This window comes from Lagenorhynchus albirostris, chromosome 5, assembly GCF_949774975.1.
Source record: "Lagenorhynchus albirostris chromosome 5, mLagAlb1.1, whole genome shotgun sequence".
NCBI classification, from domain to species: Eukaryota; Metazoa; Chordata; class Mammalia; order Artiodactyla; family Delphinidae; genus Lagenorhynchus; species Lagenorhynchus albirostris.
The window spans coordinates 34,385-47,050 of record NC_083099.1 but is presented as its reverse complement, the minus strand read 5'-3'; positions in this window follow the sequence as shown (position 1 = coordinate 47,050).

The window sequence follows — 12,666 nt, the reverse complement described above, 5'->3', positions numbered from 1 at the left end:
TAGGGGGAGCGTGCGTGTGAGGGCGTGGGTTAGTGTTAGCGTACGGGTTAGGATTAGGGGACGGGTGAGGGTCAGGCTTCGGGGAAGGGTTAGGGTTAGGGTTCGGGCTAGGGTTAGGGTTAGGGGACGGGGACGGTTTAGGGTCCAGGTGAGGGTCCGACAACGCTTTAGGGGGAGCGTGCGTGTGAGGGCGCGGGTTAGTGTGAGCCTACGGGTTAGGATTAGGGGACGGGTGAGGGTCAGGCTTCGGGGAAGGGTTAGGGTTAGGGTTCGGGCTAGGGTTAGGGTTAGGGGACGGGGACGGTTTAGGGTCGAGGTGAGGGTCCGACAACGCTTTAGGGGGAGCGTGCGTGTGAGGGCGCGGGTTAGTGTTAGCGTATGGCTTAGGATTAGGGGACGGGTGAGGGTCATGCTTCGGGGAAGGGTTAGGGTTAGGGTTCGGGCTAGGGTTAGGGTTAGGGGACGGGGACGGTTTAGGGTCCAGGTGAGGGTCCGACAACGCTTTAGGGGGATCGTGCGTGTGAGGGCGCGGGTTAGTGTGATCCTACGGGTTAGGATTAGGTGACGGGTGAGGGTCAGGCTTCGGGGAAGGGTTAGGGTTAGGGTTCGGGCTAGGGTTAGGGTTAGGGGACGGGAACGGTTTAGGGTCCAGGTGAGGTTCCAACAATGCTTTAGGGGGAGCGTGCGTGTGAGGGCGCGGGTTAGTGTGAGCCTACGGGTTAGGATTAGGGGACGGGTGAGGGTCAGGCTTCGGGGAAGGGTTAGGGTTAGGGTTCGGGCTAGGGTTAGGGTTAGGGGACGGGGACGGTTTAGGGTCCAGGTGATGGTCCGACAACGCTTTAGGGGGAGCGTGCGTGTGAGGGCGCGGGTTAGTGTGAGCCTACAGGTTAGGATTAGGGGACGGGTGAGGGTCAGGCTTCGTTGAAGGGTTAAGGTTAGGGTTCGGGCTAGGGTTAGGGTTAGGGTACGGAGACGGTTTAGGGTCCAGGTGAGGGTCCGACAACGCTTTAGGGGGAGCGTGCGTGTGAGGGCACGGGTTAGTGTGAGCCTACGGCTTAGGATTAGGGGACGGGTGAGGGTCAGGCTTCGGGGAAGTGTTAGGGTTAGGGTTCGGGCTAGGGTTAGGGTTAGGGGACGGGGACGGTTTAGGGTCCAGGTGAGGGTCTAACAACGCTTTAGGGGGAGCGTGCGTGTGAGGGCCTGGGTTAGTGTTAGCGTGCGGGTTAGGATTAGGGGACGGGTGAGGGTCAGGCTTCGGGGAAGGGTTAGGGTTAGGGTTCGGGCTAGGGTTAGGGTTAGGGGACGGGGACGGCTTAGGGTCCAATTGAGGGTCCGACCACGCTTTAGGGGGAGCGTGCGTGTGAGGGCGCGGGTTAGTGTTAGCGTACGGGTTAGGATTAGGGGACGGGTGAGGGTCAGGCTTCGGGGAAGGGTTAGGGTTAGGGTTCGGGCTAGGGTTAGGGTTAGGGGACGGGGACGGTTTAGGGTCCAGGTGAGGTTCCGACAATGCTTTAGGGGGAGCGTGCATGTGAGGGCGCGGGTTAGTGTGAGCCTACGGGTTAGGATTAGGGGACGGGTGAGGGTCAGGCTTCGGGGAAGGGTTAGGGTTAGGGTTCGGGCTAGGGTTAGGGTTAGGGGACGGGGACGGTTTAGGGTCCAGGTGAGGGTCCGACAACGCTTTAGGGGGAGCGTGCATGTGAGGGCGCGGGTTAGTGTGAGCATCCGGGTTAGGATTAGGGGACGGGTGAGGGTCAGGCTTCGGGGAAGGGTTAGGGTTAGGGTTCGGGCCAGGGTTAGGGTTAGGGGACGGGGACGGTTTAGGGTCCAGGTGAGGGTCCGACAACGCTTTAGGGGGAGCGTGCGTGTGAGGGCGCGAGTTAGTGTGTGCGTACGGGTTAGGATTAGGGGACGGGTGAGGGTCAGGCTTCGGGGAAGTGTTATGGTTAGGTTTCGGGCTAGGGTTAGGGTTAGGGGACGGGGACGGTTTAGGGTCCTGGTGAGGGTCCGACAACGCTTTAGGGGGAGCGTGCGTGTAAGGGCGCGGGTGAGTGTGAGCCTACGGGTTAGGATTAGGGGACGGGTGAGGGTCAGGCTTCGGGGAAGGGTTAGGGTTAGGGTTCGGGCTAGGGTTAGGGTTAGGGGACGGGGACGGTTTAGGATCCAGCTGAGGGTCCGACAACGCTTTAGGGGGAGCGTGCATGTGAGGGTGTGGGTTAGTGTTAGCGTACGGGTTAGGATTAGGGGACGGGTGAGGGTCAGGCTTCGGGGAAGGGTTAGGGTTAGGGTTCAGGCTAGGGTTAGGGTTAGGGGACGGGGACGGTTTAGGGTCGAGGTGAGGGTCCGACAACGCTTTAGGGGGATCGTGCGTGTGAGGGCGCGGGTTAGTGTTAGCGTACGGCTTAGGATTAGGGGACGGGTGAGGGTCATGCTTCGGGGAAGGGTTAGGGTTAGGGTTCGGGCTAGGGTTAGGGTTAGGGGACGGGGACGGTTTAGGGTCAGGTGAGTGTCCGACAACGCTTTAGGGGGATCGTGCGTGTGAGGGTGCGGGTTAGTGTGATCCTACGGGTTAGGATTAGGTGACGGGTGAGGGTCAGGCCTCGGGGAAGTGTTAGGGTTAGGGTTCGGGCTAGGGTTAGGGTTAGGGGACGGGGACGGTTTAGGGTCCAGGTGAGGGTCCGACAACGCTTTAGGGGGAGCGTGCAGGTGAGGGCTAGGGTTAGTGTTACCGTACGGGTTAGGATTAGGGGACGGGTGAGCGTCAGGCTTCGGGGAAGGGTTAGGGTTAGGATTCGGGCTAGTGTTAGGGTTAGGGGACGCGGACGGTTTAGGGTTCAGGTGAGGGTCCGACAACGCTTTAGGGGGAGCGTGCGTGTGAGGGCGTGGGTTAGTGTGAGCGTACGGGTTAGGATTAGGGGACGGGTGAGGGTCAGGCTTCGGGGAAGGGTTAGGGTTAGGGTTCGGGCTAGGGTTAGGGTTAAGGGACGGGGACGGTTTAGGGTCCAGGTGAGGGTCCGACAACGCTTTAGGGGGAGCGTGCGTGTGAGGGCGCGGGTTAGTGTGAGCCTACGGCTTAGGGTTAGGGGACGGGTGAGGGTCAGGCTTCGGGGAAGTGTTAGGGTTAGGGTTCGGGCTAGGGTTAGGGTTAGGGGACGGGGACGGTTTAGGGTCCAGGTGAGGGTCTAACAACGCTTTAGGGGGAGCGTGCGTGTGAGGGCCTGGGTTAGTCTTAGCGTGCGGGTTAGGATTAGGGGACGGGTGAGGGTCAGGCTTCGGGGAAGGGTTAGGGTTAGGGTTCGGGCTAGGGTTAGGGTAAGGGGACGGGGACAGCTTAGGGTCCAATTGAGGGTCCGACCACGCTTTAGGGGGAGCGTGCGTGTGACGGCACGAGTTAGTGTGTGCGTACGGGTTAGGATTAGGGGACGGGTGAGGGTCAGGCTTCGGGGAAGTGTTATGGTTAGGGTTCGGGCTAGGGTTAGGGTTAGGGGACGGGGACGGTTTAGAGTCCTGGTGAGGGTCCAAAAACGCTTTAGGGGGAGCGTGCGTGTAAGGGCGCGGGTGTGTGTGAGCCTACGGTTTAGTATTAGGGGACGGGTGAGGGTCAGGCTTCGGGGAAGGGTTAGGGTTAGGGTTCGGGCTAGGGTTAGGGTTAGGGGACGGGGACGGTTTAGGATCCAGCTGAGGGTCCGACAACGCTTTAGGGGGAGCGTGCATGTGAGGGTGTGGGTTAGTGTTAGCGTACGGGTTAGGATTAGGGGACGGGTGAGGGTCAGGCTTCGGGGAAGGGTTAGGGTTAGGGTTCAGGCTAGGGTTAGGGTTAGGGGACGGGGACGGTTTAGGGTCGAGGTGAGGGTCCGACAACGCTTTAGGGGGAGCATGCTTGTGAGGGCGCGGGTTAGTGTTAGCGTACGGCTTAGGATTAGGGGACCGGTGAGGGTCATGCTTCGGGGAAGTGTTATGGTTAGGGTTCGGGCTAGGGTTAGGGTTAGGGGACGGGGACGGTTTAGGGTCCAGGTGAGTGTCCGACAACGCTTTAGGGGGATCGTGCGTGTGAGGGCGCGGGTTAGTGTGATCCTACGGGTTAGGATTAGCTGACGTGTGAGGGTCAGGCTTCGGGGAAGGTTTAGGGTTAGGGTTCGGACTAGGGTTAGGGTTAGGGGACGGGGACGGTTTAGGGTCCAGGTGAGGGTCCGACAACGCTTTAGGGGAGCGTGCTTGTGAGGGCGCGGGTTAGTGTTACCGTACGGGTTAGGATTAGGGGACGGGTGAGCGTCAGGCTTCGGGGAAGGGTTAGGGTTAGGGTTCGGGCTAGGGTTAGGGTTAGGGGACGGGGACGGTTTAGGGTCCAGGTGAGGGTCCGACAACGCTTTAGGGGGAGCGTGCGTGTGAGGGCGTGGGTTAGTGTTAGCGTACGGGTTAGGATTAGGGGACGGGTGAGGGTCAGGCTTCGGGGAACGGTTAGGGTTAGGGTTCGGGCTAGGGTTAGGGTTAGGGGACGGGGACGCTTTAGGGTCCAGGTGAGGGTCCGACAACGCTTTAGGGGGAGCGTGCGTGTGAGGGCGCGGGTTAGTGTGAGCCTACGTGTTAGGATTAGGGGACGGGTGAGGGTCAGGCTTCGTTGAAGGGTTAGGGTTAGGGTTCGGGCTAGGGTTAGGGTTAGGGGACGGGGACGGTTTAGGGTCCAGGTGAGGGTCCGACAACGCTTTAGGGGGAGCGTGCGTGTGAGGGCGCGGGTTAGTGTGAGCGTACGGGTTAGGATTAGGGGACGGGTGAGGGTCAGGCTTCGGGGAAGTGTTAGGGTTAGGGTTCGGACTAGGGTTAGGGTTAGGGGATGGGGACGGTTTAGGGTCGAGGTGAGGGTCCGAAAACGCTTTAGGGGGAGTGTGCGTGTGAGGGCGCGGGTTAGTGTGAGCCTACGGGTTAGGATTAGGGGACGGGTGAGGGTCAGGCTTCGGGGAAGGGTTAGGGTTAGGGTTCGGGCTAGGGTTAGGGTTAGGGGACGGGGATGGTTTAGGGTCCAGGTGAGGGTCCGACAACGCTTTAGGGGGAGCGTGCGTGTGAGGGTGCGGGTTAGTGTGAGCCTACGGGTTAGGATTAGGGGACGGGTGAGGGTCAGGCTTCGGGGAAGGGTTAGGGTTAGGGTTCGGGCTAGGGTTAGGATTAGGGGACGGGGACGGTTTAGGGTCGAGGTGAGGGTCCGACAACGCTTTAGGGGGAGCGTGCGTGTGAGGGTGTGGGTTAGTGTTAGCGTACGGGTTAGGATTAGGGGACGGGTGAGGGTCAGGCTTCGGGGAAGGCTTAGGGTTAGGGTTCCGGCTAGGGTTAGGGTTAGGGGACAGGGACGGTTTAGGGTCCAGGTGAGGGTCCGACAACGCTTTAGGGGGATCGTGTGTGTGAGGGCGCGGGTTAATGTGAGCCTACGGGTTAGGATTAAGGGACGGGTGAGGGTCAGGCTTCGGGGAAGGGTTAGGGTTAGGGTTTGGGCTAGGGTTAGGGTTAGGGGACGGGGACGGTTTAGGGTCCAGGTGAGGGTCCGACAACGCTTTAGGGGGAGCGTGCGTGTGAGGGCGCGGGTTAGTGTGAGCCTACGGGTTAGGATTAGGGGACGGGTGAGGGTCAGGCTTCGGGGAAGGGTTAGGGTTAGGGTTCGGGCTAGGGTTAGGGTTAGGGGACGGGGACGGTTTAGGATCGAGGTGAGGGTCCGACAACGCTTTAGGGGGAGCGTGCGTGTGAGGGCGCGGGTTAGTGTTACCGTACGGGTTAGGATTAGGGGACGGGTGAGCGTCAGGCTTCGGGGAAGGGTTAGGGTTAGGGTTCGGGCTAGGGTTAGGGTTAGGGGACGGGGACGGTTTAGGGTCCAGGTGAGGGTCCGACAACGCTTTAGGGGGAGCGTGCGTGTGAGGGCGCGGGTTAGTGTGAGCCTACGCGTTAGGATTAGGTGACGGGTGAGGGTCAGGCTTCGGGGAAGGGTTAGGGTTAGGGTTCGGGCTAGGGTTAGGGTTAGGGGACGGGGACGGTTTAGGGTCCAGGTGAGGGTCCGACAACGCTTTAGGGGGAGCGTGCGTGTGAGGGCGCGGGTTAGTGTTACCGTACGGGTTAGGATTAGGGGACGGGTGAGCGTCAGGCTTCGGGGAAGGGTTAGGGTTAGGATTCGGGCTAGGGTTAGGGTTAGGGGACGCGGACGGTTTACGGTTCAGGTGAGGGTCCGACAACGCTTTAGGGGGAGCGTGCGTGTGAGGGCGCGGGTTAGTGTGAGCGTACGGGTTAGGATTAGGGGACGGGTGAGTGTCAGGCTTCGGGGAAGGGTTCGGGCTAGGGTTAGGGTTACGGGACGGGGACGGTTTAGGATCCAGCTGAGGGTCCGACAACGCTTTCGGGGGAGCGTGCATGTGAGGGCACGGGTTAGTGTTAGCGTACGGGTTAGGATTAGGGGACGGGTGAGGGTCAGGCTTCGGGGAAGGGTTAGGGTTAGGGTTCGGGCTAGGGTTAGGGTTAGGGGACGGGGACGGTTTAGGGTCGAGGTGAGGGTCCGACAACGCTTTAGGGGGAGCGTGCGTGTGAGGGCGCGGGTTAGTGTGAGCCTACGGGTTAGGATTAGGGGACGGGTGAGGGTCAGGCTTCGGGGAAGTGTTAGGGTTAGGGTTCGGGCTAGGGTTAGTGTTAGGGGACGGGGACGGTTTAGGGTCCAGGTGAGGGTCCGACAACGCTTTAGGGGGATCGTGCGTGTGAGGGCGCGGGTTAGTGTGAGCCTACGGGTTAGGATTAGGTGACGGGTGATGGTCAGGCTTCGGGGAAGGGTTAGATTAGGGTTCGGGCTATGGTTAGGGTTAGGGGACGGGGACGGTTTAGGGTCCAGGTGAGGGTCCGACAAAGCTTTAGGGGTAGCGTGCGTGTGAGGGCGCGGGTTAGTGTTACCGTACGGGTTAGGATTAGGGGACGGGTGAGCGTCAGGCTTCGGGGAAGGGTTAGGGTTAGGGTTCGGGCTAGGGTTAGGGTTAGGGGACGGGGACGGTTTAGGGTCCAGGTGAGGGTCCGACAACGCTTTAGGGGGAGCGTGCGTGTGAGGGCGTGGGTTAGTGTTAGCGTACGGGTTAGGATTAGGGGACGGGTGAGGGTCAGGCTTCGGGGAAGGGTTAGGGTTAGGGTTCGGGCTAGGGTTAGGGTTAGGGGACGGGGACGCTTTAGGGTCCAGGTGAGGGTCCGACAACGCTTTAGGGGGAGCGTGCGTGTGAGGGCGCGGGTTAGTGTGAGCCTATGGGTTAGGATTAGGGGACGGGTGAGGGTCAGGCTTCGGGGAAGTGTTAGGGTTAGGGTTCGGGCTAGGGTTAGGGTTAGGGGACGGGGACGGTTTAGGGTCCAGGTGAGGGTCCGACAACGCTTTAGGGGGAGCGTGCGTGTGAGGGCGTGGGTTAGCGTGAGCCTACGGGTTAGGATTAGGGGACGGGTGAGGGTCAGTCTTCGGGGAAGTGTTAGGGTTAGGGTTCGGGCTAGGGTTAGGGTTAGGGGACAGGGACGCTTTAGGGTCCAGGTGAGGGTCCGACAACGCTTTAGGGGGAACGTGCATGTGAGGGCGCGGGTTAGTGTGAGCCTATGGCTTAGGATTAGGGGACGGGTGAGGGTCAGGTTTCGGGAAAGGGTTAGGGTTAGGGTTCGGGCTAGGGTTAGGGTTAGGGGACGGGGACGGTTTAGGGTCCAGGTGAGGGTCCGACAACGCTTTAGGGGGAGCGTGCGTGTGAGGGCGCGGGTTAGTGTGAGCCTACGGGTTAGGATTAGGGGACGGGTGAGGGTCAGGCTTCGGGGAAGGGTTAGGGTTAGGGTTCGGGCTAGGGTTAGGGTTAGGGGACGGGGACGGTTTAGGGTCCAGGTGAGGGTCTGACAACGCTTTAGGGGGAGCGTGCGTGTGAGGGCACGAGTTAGTGTGAGCGTACGGGTTAGGATTAGGGGACGTTTGAGGGTCAGGCTTCGGGGAAGTGTTATGGTTAGGGTTCGGGCTAGGGTTAGGGTTAGGGGACGGGGACGGTTTAGGGTCCTGGTGAGGGTCCGACAACGCTTTAGGGGGAGCGTGCGTGTGAGGGCGCGGGTTAGTGTTAGCGTACGTGTTAGGATTAGGGGACGGGTGAGGGTCAGGCTTCGGGGAAGGGTTAGGGTTAGGGTTCGGGCTAGGGTTAGGCTTAGGGGACGGGGACGGTTTAGGGTCGAGGTGAGGGTCCGACAACGCTTTAGGGGGAGCGTGCGTGTGAGGGCGCGGGTTAGTGTGAGCCTACGGGCTAGGATTAGGGGACGGGTGAGGGTCAGGCTTCGGGGAAGGGTTAGGGTTAGGGTTCGGGCTAGGGTTAGGGTTAGGGGACGGGGACGGTTTAGGGTCCAGGTGAGGGTCCGACAACGCTTTAGGGGGAGCGTGCGTGTGAGGGCGCGGGTTAGTGTTAGCGTACGGGTTAGGATTAGGGGACGGGTGAGGGTCAGGCTTCGGAGAAGGGTTAGGGTTAGGGTTCGGGCTAGGGTTAGGGTTAGGGGACGGGGACGGTTTAGGGTCCAGGTGAGGGTCCGACAGCGCTTTAGGGGGAGCGTGCGTGTGAGGGCGCGGGTTAGTGTTAGCGTACGGTTTAGGATTAGGGGACGGGTGAGGGTCAGGCTTCGGGGAAGTGTTATGGTTAGGGTTCGGGCTAGGGTTAGGGTTAGGGGACGGGGACGGTTTAGGGTCCTGGTGAGGGTCCGACAACGCTTTAGGGGGAGCGTGCGTGTGAGGGCGCGGGTTAGTGTGAGCCTACGGGTTAGGATTAGGGGACGGGTGAGGGTCAGGCTTCGGGGAAGGGTTAGGGTTAGGGTTCGGGCTAGGGTTAGGGTTAGGGGACGGGGACGGTTTAGGGTCGAGGTGAGGGTCCGAGAACGCTTTAGGGGGAGCGTGCGTGTGAGGGTGCGGGTTAGTGTTAGCGTACGGCTTAAGATTATGGGACGGGTGAGGGTCATGCTTCGGGGAAGGGTTAGGGTTAGGGTTCGGGCTAGGGTTAGGGTTAGGGGACGGGGACGGTTTAGGGTCCAGGTGAGGGTCCGACAACGCTTTTGGGGGATCGTGCGTGTGAGGGCGCGGGTTAGTGTGATCCTACGGGTTAGGATTAAGTGACGGGTGAGGGTCAGGCTTCGGGGAAGGGTTAGGGTTAGGGTTCGGGCTAGGGTTAGGGTTAGGGGACGGGGACGGTTTAGGGTCCAGGTGAGGTTCCGACAATGCTTTAGGGGGAGCGTGCGTGTGAGGGCGCGGGTTAGTGTGAGCCTACGGGTTAAGATTAGGGGACGGGTGAGGGTCAGGCTACGGGGAAGGGTTAGGGTTAGGGTTCGGGCTAGGGTTAGGGTTAGGGGACGGGGACGGTTTAGGGTCCAGGTGATGGTCCGACAACGCTTTAGGGGGAGCGTGCGTGTGAGGGCGCGGGTTATTGTGAGCCTACAGGTTAGGATTAGGGGACGGGTGAGGGTCAGGCTTCGTTGAAGGGTTAAGTTTAGGGTTCGGGCTAGGGTTAGGGTTAGGGTTGGGGACGGTTTAGGGTCCAGGTGAGGGTCCGACAACGCTTTAGGGGGAGCGTGCGTGTGAGGGCGCGGGTTAGTGTGAGCCTACGGCTTAGGATTAGGGGACGGGTGAGGGTCAGGCTTCGGGGAAGTGTTAGGGTTAGGGTTCGGGCTAGGGTTAGGGTTAGGGGACGGGGACGGTTTAGGGTCCAGGTGAGGGTCTGACAACTATTTAGGGGGAGCATGCGTGTGAGGGCCTGGGTTAGTGTTAGCGTGCGGGTTAGGATTAGGGGACGGGTGAGGGTCAGGCTTCGGGGAAGGGTTAGGGTTAGGGTTCGGACTAGGGTTAGGGTTAGGGGACGGGGACGGTTTAGGGTCCAGGTGAGGTTCCGACAATGCTTTAGGTGGAGCGTGCATGTGAGGGCGCGGGTTAGTGTGAGCCTACGGGTTAGGATTAGGGGACGGGTGAGGGTCAGGCTTCGGGGAAGGGTTAGGGTTAGGGTTCGGGCTAGGGTTAGGGTTAGGGGACGGGGACGGTTTAGGGTCCAGGTGAGGGTCCGACAACGCTTTTGGGGGAGCGTGCATGTGAGGGCGTGGGTCAGTGTGAGCCTACGGGTTAGGATTAGGGGACGGCTGAGGGTCAGGCTTCGGGGAAGGGTTAGGGTTAGGGTTCGGGCTAGGGTTAGGGTTAGGGGACGGGGACGGTTTAGGGTCCAGGTGAGGGTCTGACAACGCTTTAGGGGGAGCGTGCATGTGAGGGCGCGAGTTAGTGTGAGCGTACGGGTTAGGATTAGGGGACGGGTGAGGGTCAGGCTTCGGGGAAGTGTTAGGGTTAGGTTTCGGGCTAGGGTTAGGGTTAGGGGACGGGGACGGTTTAGGGTCCTGGTGAGGGTCCGACAACGCTTAAGGGGGAGCGTGCGTGTAAGGGCGCGGGTTAGTGTGAGCCTACGGGTTAGGATTAGGGGACGGGTGAGGGTCAGGCTTCGGGGAAGGGTTAGGGTTAGGGTTCGGGCTAGGGTTAGGGTTAGGGGACGGGGACGGTTTAGAATCCAGCTGAGGGTCCGCCAACGCTTTAGGGGGAGCGTGCGTGTGAGGGCGCTAGTTAGTGTGAGCGTACGGGTTAGGATTAGGGGACGGGTGAGTGTCAGGCTTCGGGGAAGATTTAGGGTTAGGGTTCGGGCTAGGGTTAGGGTTAGGGGACGGGGACGGTTTAGGGTCGAGGTGAGGGTCCAACAACGCTTTAGGGGGAGCGTGCGTGTGAGGGCGCGGGTTAGTGTTAGCGTACGGCTTAGGATTAGGGGACGGGTGAGGGTCATGCTTCGGGGAAGGGTTAGGGTTAGGGTTCGGGCTAGGGTTAGGGTTAGGGGACGGGGACGGTTTAGGGTCCAACTGAGGGTCCGACAACGCTTTTGGGGGATCGTGCGTGTGAGGGCGCGGGTTAGTGTGATCCTACGGCTTAGGATTAGGTGACGGGTGAGGGTCAGGCTTCGGGGAAGGGTTAGGGTTAGGGTTCGGGCTAGGGTCAGGGTTAGGGGACGGGGACGGTTTAGGGTCCAGGTGAGGTTCCGACAATGCTTTAGGGGGAGCGTGCGTGTGAGCGCGCGGGTTAGTGTGAGCCTACGGGTTAGGATTAGGGGACGGGTGAGGGTCAGGCTTCGGGGAAGGGTTAGGGTTAGGGTTCGGGCTAGGGTTAGGGTTAGGGGACGGGGACGGTTTAGGGTCCAGGTGATGGTCCGACAACGCCTTAGGGGGAGCGTGCGTGTGAGGGCGCGGGTTAGTGTGAGCCTACAGGTTACGATTAGGGGACGGGTGAGGGTCAGGCTTCGTTGAAGGTTTAAGGTTAGGGTTCGGGCTAGGGTTAGGGTTAGGGTATGGGGACGGTTTAGGGTCCAGGTGAGGGTCCGACAACGCTTTAGGGGGAGCGTGCGTGTGAGGGCGCGGGTTAGTGTGAGCCTACGGCTTAGGATTAGGGGACGGGTGAGGGTCAGGCTTCGGGGAAGTGTTAGGGTTAGGGTTCGGGCTAGGGTTAGGGTTAGGGGACGGGGACGGTTTAGGGTCCAGGTGAGGGTCTGACAACGCTTTAGGGGGAGCATGCGTGTGAGGGCCTGGGTTAGTGTTAGCGTGCGGGTTAGGATTAGGGGACGGGTGAGGGTCAGGCTTTGGGGAAGGGTTAGGGTTAGGGTTCGGGCTAGGGTTAGGGTTAGGGGACGGGGACGGCTTAGGGTCCAATTGAGGGTCCGACAACGCTTTAGGGGGAGCGTGCGTGTGAGGGCGCGGGTTAGTGTTAGCGTACGGGTTAGGATTAGGGGACGGGTGAGGGTCAGGCTTCGGGGAAGGGTTAGGGTTAGGGTTCGGGCTAGGGTTAGGGTTAGGGGACGGGGACGGTTTAGGGTCCAGGTGAGGTTCCGACAATGCTTTAGGGGGAGCGTGCATGTGAGGGCGCGGGTTAGTGTGAGCCTACGGGTTAGGATTAGGGGACGGGTGAGGGTCAGGCTTCGGGGAAGGGTTAGGGTTAGGGTTCGGGCTAGGGTTAGGGTTAGGGGACGGGGACGGTTTAGGGTCCAGGTGAGGGTCCGACAACGCTTTAGGGGGAGCGTGCGTGTGAGGGCGTGGGTTAGTGTGAGCCTACGGGTTAGGATTAGGGGACGGCTGAGGTTCAGGCTTCGGGGAAGTGTTACGGTTAGGGTTCGGGCTAGGGTTAGGGTTAGGGGACGGGGACGGTTTAGGGTCCAGGTGAGGGTCTGACAACGCTTTAGGGGGAGCGTGCGTGTGAGGGCGCGAGTTAGTGTGAGCGTACGGGTTAGGATTAGGGGACGGGTGAGGGTCAGGCTTCGGGGAAGTGTTATGGTTAGGTTTCGGGCTAGGGTTAGGGTTAGGGGACGGGGACGGTTTAGGGTCCTGGTGAGGATCCGACAACGCTTAAGGGGGAGCGTGCGTGTAAGGGCGCGGGTTAGTGTGAGCCTACGGGTTAGGATTAGGGGACGGGTGAGGGTCAGGCTTCGGGGAAGGGTTAGGGTTAGGGTTCGGGCTAGGGTTAGGGTTAGGGGACGGGGACGGTTTAGGATCCAGCTGAGGGTCCGACAACGCTTTAGGGGGAGCGTGCGTGTGAGGGCGCGGGTTAGTGTTAGCGTACGTGTTAGGATTAGGGGACGAGTGAGGGTCAGGCTTCGG